The 17,696-nt window shown below is 42.9% G+C and overlaps 1 protein-coding gene across 2 annotated transcripts in view; it reads left to right on the forward strand.

The window, feature by feature from the left end:
* Window positions 1-4,437: 4,437 nt before the first annotated feature.
* The window catches only part of grin2aa (glutamate receptor, ionotropic, N-methyl D-aspartate 2A, a), a 248,795-nt gene continuing 235,536 nt past the window's right edge, over window positions 4,438-17,696 (forward strand). For both annotated transcript variants that reach the window (XM_049561003.1, XM_049561004.1), the window contains exon 1: window positions 4,438-5,132. The gene's annotated coding sequence lies outside the window, so the exon portion shown is untranslated. The remainder of the gene's footprint in view (window positions 5,133-17,696) is intronic.

Genomic DNA, 17,696 nt, shown 5'->3' on the forward strand with positions numbered 1-17,696 from the left:
GCATGGTGGAAAGGCCGCACAAAGACGATGTATAGAAGGAAAAAATCAAGCAATGAGAGTATTTGTAATATACCTCTGATGCCCGATAATTTCACAGTTTCACTGTGTTCTTATTTTCTGTACTAGGAGGCTACTTCTCCGTTTAATTTGCATTTGAATGCCTGAAGGTATTACACTTTGAATCCTGCAACATTCCTAATGTGCTTTGTTGTACTTGATAGGACATTTTAAATCACTGCAGCTTTTCTAATCCCTCGTTTTAGTTTCCTTAAAGCGTTCCTATACGTGCTCTAGACTGCTTAGTATTCATATTTTGTGACCTATATGGCACTTCAATGATATCCCGGTAATATTCCCATAGGGACCTACTATTATGTGTTTGTGATAACCAATAATGAGTTCATAGTAACTGGACTGAGCCTTAAGGCATTTCTAATGTCACAATGGCATTCTGTGACATTTGTATCGCATCCTTGCTTCTTACAGGTGCACCATTGCTTTGTTGGTGTACGCCTGTCCTTGTAGGATTACTATAGCTTTTTCTTGGACAGTAAGAGAGAGTCGCCAGCAGATCGAAACTTGCTTGTTTGCTCTCCTCGAATACAAGTGTGGTTGCGTGGTGCATCAACCCCCCCATGATGCATTCCAAAATAGCATAATTTTAAGCTGCAGTTGCGTCAATAGCATGGATTTATAGTTCAGTCCATCCCCACACACTGACAAAGAACCAGTAGCCATTACCCGAACACATACATGCACACACTCGCACGCACCCACACGCTGCTGCTGCCTCTCCTTTGAGCCTCTCCAATCGTTTGATAGTCGTTTGCTCAGTCAGGTGTGAATTGTGACTATATACCCATTTGTGAAGGCAGTATTACTGCGTGTAACACCCCGTCCCTCTCTCCTCTCTCATCTCCTCTCTCTGCCTCTCGCTGACGCTCTCTCTTCTCTCTGCTCCTCTCTTCAGAGAGAGAGAAAGGGAGAGAATGCAGAGCAAGAGAGATTGTAGGGGGTGAGATGTGGAAATTCACATGACAGCTTCCAAGCCATAGAGAGGTAGAGATCCACTGCTCAGCCTGCTAAGATGATGAATGCAGGATAGATAGATAGATAGATAGATAGATAAATAGATAGGTCTGTGTCACAGGATCTCTGATGAAAAAGTTGAGTAGAAGGTGCATCTGACATTTGGCCTTAGCTCATCCTTCTACTTAACAGATGTCTCTTAAAGCAGTGGTTCCCAGCTGGTCCAGCCACAAGGTCCAGATTTCTCCTTAGTCATTAGTTCAAGGTCCACGCAGTATAATACATTCTTCGTCATACTTGCGTTTGGCCGTCTCCTCAAGCTAGTTTGCTGTCTATGTCAAGTAGCTGTCCTTTAGTCACTCACTCTACGGAAGGAAACAGCACTTAAAAATAAAAGCTCTGCGCCAGAAATTCACTGTACTTAAAAATAAAATATGTTTCTTACAAACTTGACACATTTACGAGTCACTTGCGGTCCATTCAGAATGGACCCACGACCCACTTTTGGACTGCGACCCACCACTTGGGAACCACATGCCTCTGTCTTAATAATGACCATTTGTATATTAATGACTCGTCCCTACTTTCAATACTTATTTACATTTTATATGAAATTACTGTTGATACTCAATTGCAGTAAATGTCAGATACTTTAAGATTTTTACTCGAGTATTATTTTAATAGGTGACTATAACTTCCTTTAAAAGTCAATTTCAGGTAAGATATCTGTACTTTTACTGAAGAGTGGCTTTCAGGTACTTCATCCACCATCGCACTCTAGTGGTGGGGAGTTTGACATATGTATTGTTGCCCACAGTGGGCTAACTAAAACATGCCTATTAGGTGCACAGGAACCAGAATTTTTAGGGACTAAAAGTCAGGATGCCTTGCCCCTGTTGTGTCAGTTTTGGCCATTCTTTTAAACCATTTCTCTTGACAGGTTTGGTGACAATGTTGTGGAATCTACTATTGACAGATCATGGGTGTTTCTCAAAGTCAAGGAAGGATCCTTGAATGGCTGAATTTCAAGGATGCCACGTCATCAAATCCCAGCTAAGGACTGTTCCAGTGTCAAGGATCCTTCAGACTCTAGCGACGACAAGTCCTTCATTCAGAGAATTTTCAAGGATGCATGTCTGTATCCTCAGCTACACACTTGCATCCTTGAAAATTCTCCGAAAAGTACCCACATTTCTTTGTGCACATTTTGCTTGAAGTGAAGGCAGGGCCTCTTCAATGAAACCTACGTCAGCGGAGATCAGCCGGATTTAGATAAATATGTCATTTAATTGGATTAATGTCTCCAGTAATATTTATCATACAAGCCTAAAAATATTGACAGAAACCTCATAATTTAAGCTTTCCAATGTGTCCACTGCCGAATAATGAGATTTTTAAAATATCATCATTAAAATAAAACATAAAAGTGTTTAGATTAATCATTCACGAGTCATAGAGAGCTAAGTGCCACAAAAGTTTTATGTATCTTACATGTTTGTTTTTAAGTATAATCCAGAAATATATGCTCACTAAAAGTCATGTGACTTTGAAAATACTGCTTACATTTTCTCAAATAGTACAGCAACATCCTGAAACCATCCCCAGGGGGTTGATAATGCACACCTGGGGACACTGGCCCAATTCCAATCCGATCCCTTATAGACTCACTGACTTAGAGGCGCGTTCATGTGAAGTGCGTGAGTGTGTGAGGGCTGTCCCACTGTCAAATCGTCAAGTCAGTGAGTCAGTGAGTGAGCCCTTTATGCCCCCTTACCGTAGGTCAGCATCGATGCGGACTTACGGTAAGGAAATTACCCACAGTTCATAGCGTTGTGACATCAAATACAGAGGTTGCCCTCTGAACACCGGAAGTGTTATAAAAAAAAAAATAAAACACGGTCGGCAAACGGTAACGTTATGGAAGGAGAGCGAAAAAAACAGAGAGATAAACAATGAAACATTGCATTAACAAGGATTTAAGATGGTACATAAACACACGAAGTCAGAGGAATACCAGTGGTTATATTCCACACACAAAGAATATATCTATCTATCTATCTATCTATCTATATATATATATATATATATATATATATATATATATATATACATATATGTGTGTGTGTGTATATATATATATATATATAGAGAGAGAGAGAGAGAGAGAGAGAGAGAGAGAGATAGATAGATAGATATGTAGGTATATATATATATATATATATAGATAGATAGATATACATTCTTTGTGTGTGGAATATATGCTGACAATAACCGATAATGATCACGCCCAGAGCCGCCAGTGTCAACATTTTGTAGAGAGGGGGATAAGTGCTGTCCCATTCCTATTTGTAGCATCTGGAGCCCTTTCAGACTCTCACACTCAATCACTTACAGCTGACGTCAGTTAAGTCAGTGAGGGTTCAGGGCTTGAGTCTTTAGGGGCCGGATTGGAATTGGGCCACTCCTTTACCTGCTGTGTGGTCACCGAATGCATGGAAGGGCCCTTGACTTTGAGAAACACCAATATTCCCCTTTAAAGTCACGTGACTTTGAAAATACTGCTTACATTTGCTCGAATTGTACAACAACAATTAGAAAGTACCACAATTACCACAGTATCCTGAAACCCCCTCAGTCCCCAGAGGGTTAATGATGCACCCTTGGAGACAGTCCTTTACCTGTTCCAATGTGTGTTCACTGAATGCTTGGAAGGACTCTTGCCTTGCCTCTGTGGGATCTTTCCTGGGAAGGACTCCTCCAACCAAGGAAGGATCCTTGACTTTGAGAAACACCTAGGAACTAAACGTCTGTGGGCCGTGTTTCCGGGTGGGAAGCAGTCCAAGATGAACCGTGACGCCACCTGGCCAACTTTGCTGACTTGAATAATGCACCAAAACTTCTACAGGCAACAATGTAGAAAACTCCAGTGGAAATGCAGGTACTAGCACACGTTTTCTTGCATTTGCAACAAAAATTACACGACACAGTGACACGTGAAATCCATTTGTTTTCAGCTAATTATTTCAATTAGTAGAACAAAACAGTGTTGAATTTGTTTTATTTTGGAGGTAAAATGGTGGGTGGAGGTGGAACAAATGTTATCAGCTCTTTATTAATATTGTATTTCTTCTTTGCACCAGTCTTTGGTGTGTGTGTACTTTTATATCCTCTTGTCTGCTCTGCTGTGCTCAAGTTTTCCGGATGGATTGACTGTATAGAAATCCCAAAAGGCATGAATGGAGGGCAGTTGGCAAAGAGAGGGTTTATTCTTGACAAAAATGAGAATGGAGATGTCTGAGAGAGGAGGGTAAAAATTGCTGTCTGAATCATTTAGCCCAACTCTGCCTGTATCAGTCTCTCTTTGACTGAGCTACTCCCTGAAGGAGCTTTAGTGCGGAGAGCAGGAGGGAGAGAGGGAGCCCGACAGACCGACAGTCCGTCTATCTATCCAGCTGCCCCTGCCTCTGCAGAAGCGCGCGGGCATACACATAGACAAACCGCGAAATCACACGCACGCGTGCACATCGGCACACGCATACACTCCCTCTCTCACACACACATACACACACACGACGGGAGAGCTAGAGAGGAAGAGAGAGAGACGTTGGGAGCGGGTCCCACGGTTTGCAGGACGCCGGAGCCTCTACTGTAGTAGTCAATGTGCGTGTGCGTCTGTGTGTGCGTCCGGCGGCTGCTCACCTGCCTCTCGCTCTCTTCGCCCGGGACAGGAATAACGGGATACCGGGAGCTCTAATCATACAGAGGCAGGTTGAGCCCCCACAATGCGCGGGGCCAGCAGAGATTGCAGTGGAGAATCAGCAGTAGGCGCACACACAATGAAGATTGGATTACAACAACAGTGATTTTTATTTGCAACTGCGCGCTCGCGAAGTGATAAAACGGGGGATTTCATTCAGTTTTTTTGGGACACGGTGGAAATAATACATTGCCAGAGATTCAGTGATTTTTTTTTCTTCTCCTGTTGTGCAGTGTTTTGTGAGTGTGATCCCCATCAGAGGCTGCATGGTTTCTCAGAGGAGAGAGGGGACTGTTGCAATGTCATCTCACACCACTGTTTTGGAGCTCTGTGGAAGGGAGATGCTGTAAGTACTTTGTTATTTTCCCCGTGTAATTTGGGGGTTGTAATGATCATGCACCGTCTCTGTCTCTGTCTCTGTCCCCCCCCACCGGGCGCCGTGCGGGTTGTACCCACAGGCGTCCCCCTTATCCAAAGTGCGGCACCCACAGCACGGAGAGCACAGCTGTCCCTAAAACACGAGCAACTGGGGGTTTTGAACGATGCGAGGCACGCAGTGCGAGATGCAAACACTAAAAATCAAATTATCCTCTCTCAGCTCTCACGTCAAGTGTTATAATTTCTTCATAATTCAAAACGCTGGCGCAGTGAGCGCAGCGCAGGCGGCTTCAAAGCGCATCTGTACACAGCATCTCTCAGCCGGCAGAAATAAGCGAATTTGCCGTGAATTAATGTACAAACACAAACTGACTGTAGAATTTAAGATACGTGCCTCCTTTGGTAGTTGGACACATGCACCCAGCACCCCCTAAATATCATTACCAAAAAACGGTGTGAACCCGGTGGGTTTTACCAGAATCAGCTGAGTTTAGCGCAGAGCGCGCGTCACACAAAATAAAGACCGGCTGTGCTTTCTGGTGATTTTATCCAAAGGATGGATAACCCATTGCGGGGTTTTGATCGCGCCGCTGCTTGGCACAACTTCCTGCTCTTCTCCATCCCATATCAGGACGAACAGCCAGCGTTACATTTGGGAGATCTCCAAGAACGCAGCGAGTATTTTCCAAGTTATAATGACATTTAAGCCACAAAAATTGCGCATGTGCCCTCCCGAAACGTGACAGAAAGTGAACACGGACTTTGCCCCCCCCCCCCAAAAAAATAAAAAATCTTTCACTATGTGAGGAGCGTGTTGGCCAAGACTGGAGGAGGCAGGCTGACGTTGCACCAGTAGGGGTCGCACTTGTATTGTGTTGATCCCATTGAACATAATGGGGAGATCCAAATGAATTTACATCTCTCACCCCCTCTCCCTCTCTCCTGTTCTTGGGATTCAGTCACGTTGTTGAAGCGCAGTTCTCCTATCACAGAAGCTCCCTCTCCCTCTCTATGTAAAGGCGCCAGCTGCAGCCCATGGAAGGGCAATCCATATTTTTTATGACAGCAAAAGGAAACAATGTATTAACCCAATACCTCCCCACATGTAGATTGAGGGCCCTACCATAGACTGTCACCATTCTGCCTTAGGGTACTATTCAACAAGAGTGTGTGTGTGTGTGTGTGTGTGTGTGTGTGTGTGTGTGTGTGCGTGTGTGTGTGTGTGTGTGTGTCCATGCAAGATCATTTCTGCCCCAGCAGCAGCACAGGTGATAGAAAAGGGTTTAGAAAGAAAAAAATGAGAAGACTGCAAGAGTGTGTGAGAGACAGGGGAGATGTGATTGATTTTTAACACCCCTCTATTTACATATAGATGAAGACAGCGTTAAGACAGCTCTGAAGTTAGTCAGTCAGGGGACACTTTTTCTAAAAATAAAATCAAGTCGCCATCATGTAGGCTACCGAAAAGATTGCTCCTGCGAAGGCAAGCACCGCTCTGTGTTTCAAATTCATCAGCGGTGTTCATGGCTGAATAAAAATCTGAAATCACCTCAGACTCTGGCCTTCAGAGGTGGCTTCAGAGAAAAGATTCCTTTCCTGTTGGGCAAAGACAGAAACGCTGCGGGGCTACAGAAGCTTACTTTGTTGCCTGCTGCCACAAAGCGACACAGACAGACCACCCTAAATGACCATGTGTAATTTGTTTGTGGTATAATAATCATTGCTATAGCCAGTATTTTCCTTTATATATTTTAGCAACATGAATGTATTTACATGGCATGCCAGTACAGTAAATTGAAATTCAGAAAAAGAGACAATGGACTAATGTGGGCCTTCTGCATGCTAATGAAGCAGAAACTGACGGATGCAGCTGGCACCAAAGGAAAATAAATGAGCGAGGAGATGTTCTGAAGCAAAGAGTTTAATATTCTAATGGAGCAGGGGGGGTAAATGTGTGTGTTGGGCATCAGGTGCAGAGAGGGAAAGAGAGCAACACTGTTCAAACCCATTATATAAGAGAATACCAGTGGTCTCACTTCTTAGTCGGCCTCTCTCTCACTCCCTCACACACACACACACACACACACACACACACACACATACACACAGTGGGTTTGTAGGGAGCTGAAGAGGTATGTGCAGTGGGCAGACAACATGTTGAAGCCTGAGTGGTAGCAGACGATTACTTCCACTGGGCTTCTCATGGGTGCTCATGCACACGTCAGGGCACACAGAGCAGATGGCTGGGGCCTGCGAGAGAGGGAGAGGGATTGAATAAGGGAATGGCTGGGAGAGAAAATGGATTGAGGAATGAGCTGACAAAGGAGAAGAATGCCAGAAGACATGGGGAATAGTTCGGGGTTACTTTTAGGGACACTCTAGCAAAGTTTGAAGAAGTCATGATTGGAAAGGAACAGTCAAAACCAAAGCGTCAGAGGTTGAGATATCCTGACTTTTAGTTTGTAGTATTGCTAAATCTCCGAAAACACTGGATCCATTACTTCCCATAATCTTTTAATAGAAGCTCCCTCCCTGATGAATGTCCATGTCTTTCAAATGCTGCAATTTTAGCCAAAATAATCCTGATGATATCACTTGGGTAATTTTCCCTTCAGAAAGGTCCTCCAATGCTACCAAAGACATTATATAGGTGTTTTCACACGCTGTGTGGTGAACTGACTGCCCCTTTAATCTTGGCAACATCATTGGAGCTACATTCTATTTGCTTCAGAACTGCACTTTCCATAGACCAACCCTTAGGTAGGCAGCTTGGGTGACACTGTGACATCATTACTGGGACTTGACGATGCAGATCTTTTCTTGATGTCCCTTAGTTTTGGTTCCTCGTTCGTTTAGCCAAGGTGTCTATCACTGCTCGTGCAAAACATCAAGTTCTGTTTATTTCAAAAAGGCAAAAGAAGTTGCTGATACTGGAATTTTAAAAAAACATCACTTTTGGTGCAGCATAGGATGTTACCTGACAATGTAACACAGATGTTGAGAATGGCGTGCAAAGGCATTCTTCTAAGAACAAGAACAATGCAATACTGTCCTCCATTCTTTGAAAACTACATTTCTAATCCCTTTAAACTTTGCTGTCACTTTGTATGCAAAGGACTGTAGACAGATCCCAACTTGAGCGGCACATCTGCATTCATACAATTCCTTGCCTTTGGTGTCTGTTCTCTTCAAATGGCAGAATCTCATTTTAGAATGAATCTCTTGAAATACAAAGTAAGTACCTTTTAAAAAGTACTACAAAAAGTGCTTCACCGGATACAGAGGCAGAAATGTAAGAAGCATACATATGCCGCTATAAAGGGAGAGAAGGGACACAAATACTACAAACACAGAGGACACAAATAAGTTTCAGTCACTACAGGGAAGGAAAGTCAGTAGAGGTGGATTTGAAGCACTTTATGGGCTCAGCTGATCTAACAGAGGCGTGGACGCAGTTCCAGAGGGACGGAGCCCTTACGGCAAAGGCGCAATCACTCTCGGATTTATGGAGGGAGCAGGTATGAATAACAGACCTTGGTCGGATGATCTGAGTGGCTCAGGGGTGGTGTAAGGATGTAAGAGTTTGGAGACGTTTGAAGGGGCAAGACCATGTAGGCCCTTGTATGTGATAAGTGCTGTGTTGAAGTCGGGGAGCCAATGAGGGGATGCGAGGATTGGTGTGACGTGGGATCTACAGTTGGATTTGGTTCACAGCCTGGCTGGAGCTTTTTGCTCGAGTCGTAGGCGGGACAGGGATGGAGGGATACAGAACCCCGGGAATGGAAGTAGCTGAGAGAAATAGGAACCAGAGAGGGAGACTGATGGCAGAGAGGGGAAATGTCTTGGGACAGATGAATAAATGAAGAAACAGAGCAGAGTTATTTTAGAATTGAGTTATTTTAGAATTAGTCTTTGCATAACTTTGCAGACGTGCAGTACGGCAATGAGACAGTGGAGTAGGGGCAGGAAGAGACTGATAAACGAAAACCAGAGACAGGGGGAAGAACCTCAGTGTCCCTGGTTCCCTGATCCCAGACACAGCTGGTTAAAGTTTACCAGGGTCAAAAGTAGGACAATAAAATATTTTATTTTCTGCGTCCTTAGCTCAGATTTGAGTGGGTATGTTTGCTCAAAGATGCTTTGTGCTCTGTCTTGTAGCGGTGCTTCACATTCCTCCTTTTTAATAATCGGCATGGTCACAGAACATATGAGACATGGTGGTTTTGAACTACCCCTGGGAAGAGTGAACGTGTAAGAGTCTGTCCATACTTGATTAAAAGCTCTGTTTTCGCTGTCTACCTTTCTCTCTTCAGAACACCCCATCTGAAATTACTTTTCTCTGACTTACTTATTTCTCCGACTGTTGTTTCTTGTCTCGTCTTTCTTATGTGTGTGTATCTCACTCACTGGAGTAGCAATGCTTACCGGAATGCACAGATTTGATTGGTTGAGTAGCATCATGTCAGATGATTTAACACAAGTGAAGGACCAAGCAGTGAGGCAACAGGACGCAGGTTGTTGACAAACTCATGGGTTTTTATTTACCCCCCCCCCCCAAAAAAGCATAAAAAATAACAAACCAAGAAGTGTATAACTAGTCCTATAGAAGAGGTCAACATAACATTACTATACTCAATATATTAGCTGAACAAACTGACGTGTCAAAATCACACGAGAGAGCATATATAATAGCTTGGCCAAACCAAAAATACACAAGGGGTAACTAAAATGGACGGCAACTACAACTAAACATAAAGCACAACTATCAAAACCCAAATCCCCCCATGACATGGCAGCACATGGTTTGGTCCAATGAGTTGGCTCTGGGATTTAAGAGTCCTCAGCCCTCAGCCACACCTTTTGCTCCACCAGGAAGGGACCTCCCAAACCAACCACGATAACTGAAAGACAAAGAAACAAATAATTCATTTCAAACAATTTACCTGTGTGACCCTACAGTGCTAAAATGTGTAGACCTAAATTAGGTTAATGTAAGGTTAAAAGCAAATAAATGGATTCTAAATCAAACCAACTGTGTGATTTGAATTGTTCTGGTATAGTTGACAATAAATAAAAGTAACATGTGTAAATAACAAACTAATGAGTTTAACGGGTGGCTTGGGAAAACATAACCATGTGTGGCTGTGACCATCACAGCATGTAATTGGTCTGTGAGTTTCCTGGTCTGCTAACCAGTGCTGTAAACATGGCCCTGGTTAATATAGAATGCTCCTTCAAAATTGAACATCTCTCAATTACGTATTGGTTACAGGTCTGGGTTCGGATAGGACGTCATCTGAGTCCGGACTCAGAGGATGGAGAGTGATATCAGGTTAACAAGGGGGGTACATTTTGGTAATTTTGATAACGAGGGGGATAGTGTTCCCCTTCAGCCCCCCCTTAAAATAGCCTACTGGTTACGGTCAAAGATAAGATCAGATAAGATACACCTTTATTGATCCCATAATTGAGAAATTCCAGTGTTACAGCAGTCAAGGAAAAAGAGTCAGATTAAAGATTTCAAAATTAGACTTAAAAAGCAGACAGCAGACATATTGGAAATTAAGTGATGATAACACATAACTATCAAAGTGGTTGATGAAATTGTTCCTCTTCTGAATAGGTCTAGACGAGGAGGCTGATGAAATTGCTGAGAAAGTGACCTATTTGTGACTTTCTAACAAGTCATTCAAACAGCATGGAAATAAATATGCTTCTATAACTGTCTTCAGTCTTCTGAAAGGGGTTTACACAAGATGTTGGAACCTGGCTGCGTGGATTTGCTCCCATTTGGCTGCAAGCACGCTACTGAGGTCGGCCACTGATGGTGGGTGATGCATCCCAACCCCAAAGGCCCCCGGACCAAACATACATAAAAGCAACTTCTTTATGGTAAAATAGGCACAGGAGTAATTACACACTGTTGTCTAATATAATTATACTCCGGAGCATTAAAATTTAACTTCACCAAGGAGCCACATACTTTTGGTCATGTAGCGTAGCGACTTACTGTTGCTGCCAGATTCTTTTAATCCCTTTTTCTCATTACATACAACTTAGACAGCAAAGAGTCTAAACACCGATGTGGTTTATATCAAAGGGAGCTTTCAAGATACCAAATAAATTATCACATTATTTGCACTTTTATGAGATCTAAATTATTTGTGGTTTGCGTATGACCGGTGGACAGTGGTGTCGTGGTAGCTAATAAGGTGGTATACCACTAGATATACGCGTAGGTTACCAAGGAGGAAGTGAGTACTCTACTGTGAATGGTCTGAAAAAGAGAAACCCCGTTCACTTGCATATACCCTCCTCTATACCACTGCCGGTGGATGATTTTGTACCCTGCATTGGTGAGTTTCCACAGTATATTCACAGAAAAGTAGTGGCTCAAAATGTATTTTGCTTGAGTTTTGAACATTCAGCTGCAATTTTGTGCTTAAGTCAATCTAGTGAGGGAGACAGCGTTTGAAGGTGGAGGAGCTATAGAGGGATGAAAGCAGTACAAAAGATGAAGGAAGGGGTGGACAGAGAAGTGAATGGGCGACGGATGAATATAGAGAACTGGAGGAGCCAATGGGGGATGGAAAAATACATACAATATGAAGTGCAGTCTTCTACAAACCAGAAATATGTATACACACATGCGTCCTCTGGGCCGTGGCATCGTAAAACATACACTTATCATCCTCGGTTTCAACCGTTCCAGCCCTGACTCTGTAAATAAATCATATCCATAGAGTGTGTACAGTATGTTAATGTAATTTTAATGCCATTTAGGAAGATAGAAGGAAGAACGAATGCGACCGCAGCGGTAAATGCAATCATATTAATCATCATGTAAAGATAATGCGGCTGAATTATTGATGCCTGCGAAACCTAGTTGTGTGCGGACCACAAATGTGGGCTTTGTGGCGGTGAAGCCACATGGGAATTGTGGCAAGAGAGATTTAAGTGCCAGTGGGTGTGTGTGCAAAGCGTGTTTCTGATTTTCCAAAAAGGAAGACGTAAGATAAGGATATCAGATCATATTTCACTTTCTTATTCACTGATCACTGAGAAAGTGATTGTTTTCTAGACTTGGTAAGGGTACATGCGCTTGTGCGAGGTAGGAAATATGAGTCTGTGTGTGTGTGTGTGTGCACGATAGCCAGTAGTATGGATGTGCCTGCCAAACATCATTTACTGTTGTGGTGCCAAGAAACGGTAGCCTTTGTGTGACGACAAACTGCCCCAATCCGATTTGGCTGGGGATTCTCTCCTTCTCTCTTTCTCTCTCTCTCTCTCTCTCTCTCTGTCTCTCTGTCTGTCTGTCTTCCTCTTTTCTTTTGAATGTCCATGTCACTTTCTCATTATACTTTTTTTCTCTGCATCGCCCTCACTTCCTCTGCCTGTTTTTCTCCTCTGATGTCCATTTTCCCGCTAACCTTCTCGGCTTAATATCCCCATGTGATGCTGCAGAGTTGAGACAGAAAAAAACTCACCCTTTTGTTATTCAGATTTGCACACCACCCATTGGAAACCAAAGATAATCTTGTTAACAATGGACTCGCCTGTTACTATAAATACCATAATATGCCAAATTGGTACCAGTTTGACCTTTTTCTTATAATTCTGGCTTTGCCTTGCACCATTACTGCTGCCCACAGTTAAAGATGTGTCTGGTTTTCTAGGGATGTAACGATACATCTGTCTGGATTAATACATCGATTCAGTGATAAAAGATCCAATATTATCGATGCAAAGTGAAAGCCCCGATGCATGTCACATCTGCGTCACCATTTCTGTCCAAGCACACCTCCTTCCTAAACATTCAAACAGTTATAGCGGCCCAGTGCCAGGTCAGGTAAGCAGCCAAGAGAAAGACAATGAGTATATACCCGTCTGCTTCACAAGGTGCTCTCTGCATTAGCGGCTACCTCAACAACTCCCGCTCCTCGGCTCACACACACACACACTCGAACTAGCCGGAATAACAACACGTCCTCAAACCTCTGCCAATCACAAGTGGGTATCTCACACAGGTCACTGTCATAGGTGTTAGTATTGACTGACAAGCAGAACTGGGAATGATACGTTCACTGACATTACAGAAACCTCAGGAACTGCCATAAGAGAACTTTTTACTGTAGGAGAGCTTAACACATTCGTAACAGTGACAGTCCATACAGTTAACCTCACGTCACCCAGTCCGTTACAATATTGTATATTGTATTGTACTGTCGAAGCTTTGGATTTACACCCCTAGTTTTTTTCTCTAGATAGGTTTTGAGGAGGATACTGCATGTCCTGAAATGGCCCAGTAGCTTTCTATCATCCTCATCTATCCTATCTAGTATTCATGAAAACAGAGGCAACATATAGATTTTCTCCAAATCCCTCTACAGTGTGTGTACAGTATGCATTTATGTAACAGTATTGCAGCAATCTGGGGCTGGTTTTATTCAGCTTCTCTGCTTGGATTTTTGAGACGGTGTGGGCTTCATAACTCTCCTGTAACCCCCAGAAACCGCTGATGATGAAAAGCATTTGAACAGCGAGATGGTCCAACTGATACTGTGATATTAATAGTGAAATGTAATATTTAAAATGATAATAGAAGCAGCTGCAGAAGCAGGATGGTGTAGTAATTATCAAGACACTCCTTCAACCGGAAGGCTTGGGTTTTAATGCCTCTTGACGGGAAGAGTCCGCCCTGCTCAAGTGCTCTTTAGCAAGACTTGGAAGGGGAGTCAGCAACATGGGTGCCGTTCTGAAGCGAAGAACATGTAAAAGATCGGAAATGTTTTGTGAAGCTGTTTACCAACAGGACAACAGACTGTGGTTATACTGTGTCTCAGTGTGAACGTGTGTAAAAGTAGGAAGTGGGATTTAAAGAAAGTATCCCATCGTTCCACTGAGAAATAAATGTCAGTCCCGCAGAATTAAGTGATTTCACGAACTGTCAGAGCAAGCCTTCATGTAATCCTACAGTTTCTGGGTGACAGACGAAGACGGCTCTTTGACACCCGGAATCTATTAGGCATCGGTGCTCCTTTCTCTGCAGTGAATGGACCGAGATTTGGATGATTCATCCTCAGGTCTGCTCTAACAGTGTTTATGCTCAGTTGGGCAGGGAGAGACAAGCAGTCCTCCGCTTGTTTTAAAAACACAGGATGACACAGTGAGCCCACATGCATTATTCAGCGCACAACAGAGCCTTCCGCTGGAGTCTCAATTTCATTACAGAATCACAAGGTATGACAAATCCTAGCCCACAGAAAATAATCTAAAACCATCATCATACTTACAAATAGACAATGCAGCCGCAGCTTTGTCTTTCTTGGGGCAAACAGGGTTGAACAGTAATGGGAAACTTTACAAATTAAAAAAAGTCTTTTATTACATTGCTTGACGAGAAGGTATTTTCATAAGGATGCCAGCAATATGAAAAAGTTTTCTGACAATTCAGAAACTCAGAAGGCCAGTTAAACAGCAGTTGGCAGGTGTGGGTGGCACACAAAACAATTTGGACTGAATTGCTTTGCTAAGTAGTTTGTTCTTCTTTATATCAGTCTACTTAAAAAATAGGTAACAGGTGAATACAGAGACGTAATGGCACAACCTGCAACAAACCCAAAACTAGAAATTACAGATACATACTCCTGCCAAAATGTACTATCTTGGTAGTGCAAAACATTTGGACATTTTCACTTTGCGTCTGCAGTAGATCCAGATCTGCATCGTCACACATACTGATATGCAATCACTGGATAGGCATTTCGGGTCTGGTAAATTTTGCTTTCGATAGCCTGACACCCATTAACTGCTAACTAACTAACTCCTAACATTTTTAAGAAGAAAACGCAACACAACACGCTTTGGTGTCACATTTCAAAGCACTTTCTATTTAGAGGTGGGTACATTTTTATGTTTTGTGATTTAAATGTCATGCCTTTTATTTCCTCTTGGCTTTGCTGACAGACAGACACCGCCAACGCTGCTTAGAGAGCTAAAAGTGCCAAAATTGTTACAAATGCCAAAGGTGGTTTGCGGTCAAAATGTAGCTGCTTGCTCGCAGGGACAGCCTGGGAGGAGACCAAAGGGTGGGCATGTTAGGGCGACTCAGAGGTAGAGTGGGTCGTCCACCAATCAGAAGATCAGCGGTTTAGATCCAAGGCTCATCCAGTCTGCATGTCCTAGCATCCTAGGGCAACCCCAAATTGCTCCCGGTGACTGTTCCATTGATGTGTGAGAGCGTATGAATGTTACTGGGTAGCAGGTGGCACCATGTATGGTAGCCTTGGCCATCAGTGTGTGAATGTGTGTGAATGGGTGAATGTGGCATGGAGTGTAAAAGCTTTGAGTGGTTGGAAGATTAGAAAAGCGCTATACAAGTGCAAATGCACATTTCCACAGCAACTCTGTTGGGTCGAGATGGCATTACTAGTGGTCATCGCCGAATGGGTACCCTGGTAGCCAGATTTGAATTTGCTCAGCGAGTCACTCTGGCAATCAGTAATGATGCTCATTACCTATGCCCATGAAACCGAGCTGCGGCAATCACAGCTGCCAGATATGGCAAGAGTCTAATCTACCAGTTAGCTCCGCTGGTAGCTAAGCGTATATGTCACCCCGTGTATTGTTCTGATTGGTCGTAGTGTTATCCAATTGTGTGCAGTGATATTTACAAATGCATGCTTGGTGCCGCCCCTCGAGTTGGGCCATTTTCATTACTCATGGCCAGACCCTAAAACCCTAGATTTGGGTCTGGATTTCCAGGCTACCGAATGGGGGCATGGCTAGCTAATTAGCTCCCACCAGATCCAGTTGGTGTGCAGTGCAGTATACTGGAGAGTAGCAAACTTAACTTATAGACCAACATCTGTAACCAGTCAAAAATATTTGTGGCTGTTAACTGATTAACAGTTAACTGCTGGCATCCCTATGCCTATGATATAATGACATAATATTAGCTTTCAGTTCATGGGAAAATAGCAGCAAAATGCTAAAAAATGTCCAATAATGCAGTTTTAATAAAGTCTGTATTTTTGCCCTTTGCTTGAATTGTGGCACCTAATAATGTAATAATATCCTGAAAATGTAGGAACACCTTAAAATGTAATGAAACTTGCACTTAACCTGATTAAAAATGTAATAAAGCCAATAATGTAATAACTCGACCAATAATATAATAAAATGTCCTAACTGTTATTGAGAAAAGTGCTACAAGGTATCCTGTTAACCAAGACACAGGCTGACGAAGAAGCAGGACTGAAAACATCATGTCCTTGTAAGTATTAAATCTGCATGAGTCACTCCTTTACCGGTGGCTTATGAGAAGACAATAGCTGGCAACATGTGGTTATCTCACAGTCTTTTTCACAGTGTTGTTTTGCAGCTTATGTTAATGCAAAAGAACATTTTGTAAATGAGGATAGTTTCTTATGATCTTATGATCTCAGCGCTTAAATCTGTTCTGGTTTTGATAAACAACAGCTCCTGTGAATCAATCATGCACCAACAGGCTCTGCACCAACGCAGAGGCACGCAGACCTGTCAGTGAATCCATAAATCGTCAGCAATGCACATGGACACATTATGTGACCATATGTTTCATGCCCTTCTGATTTTGCTCACGCTCCACTGTTCAGCACACCTGCTCATATGTCTTGCACATCATGATAAACCAACACACACACACACACACACACACACACACACACACACACACACACACAGACACACATATGCACACTCGCTCAATATTTTATGCTCTCTGAGCATTGGACGTCCAAGGAGGTCCAGCAAGCGTTATCTCTGTAGGGAGAGGGGTGGTGTAGGTTGTGATTTGTGTCTGATGATCATGTCACTGCACTCCTCAGCTCTGCTTGGTGCAGAGTAACACATCCACACTCTCAAACACACACACACACAAACATTTGTTTCAACTGAGGAAACCCTTCTCCAACCCTCTGCCCCCTGTCCGAGGCCCGTAGTGGCATCCCAAGCTATTTATAGCACTTGCTGGTTTACATCAGTCTGTTCTTTCTTTCTCAGCCTTTCTCTAATGTGTCTCTTACTTACCTCCTGTTCTCTGTATGTTGAATCATTTATACAAGAATCTGATAAATAAGGCTGCAGGTGAGGAATTGCTCTAACTAGCATCACAGTGCAGGTGTAACCATCGTTATTAAAGACAGTATTTATTTTTTCTTTTGTTTTTTTTACTACTGAAATCACAGTTTTATTAATGTTTATGTCAGATCTTACCATACAGTTCCACAGTGTTGTGATTGCACTGTGATGCCCCTTCTGTCAGACTTTGAATTTAAGATTTTAGTGTGACAATAGCACATGGTTTTATAAGTCTTGACAATTGTATTCAGTGTCAGCCCACTACTAAGTTCATGACAGTGGGGTTAATGTAGTGAGAACATGATGTTTGAATTATCGGTTTGATTCATTTTAGGCAGCTGTGAATGGTTCAACCAAATTTTAAACGTTAGTTGCATATGAGCAACACTAACAGTCTACTGCCATGTTAGCA

This window comes from Epinephelus fuscoguttatus, linkage group LG19, assembly GCF_011397635.1.
Source record: "Epinephelus fuscoguttatus linkage group LG19, E.fuscoguttatus.final_Chr_v1".
Lineage (NCBI taxonomy): Eukaryota > Metazoa > Chordata > Actinopteri > Perciformes > Serranidae > Epinephelus > Epinephelus fuscoguttatus.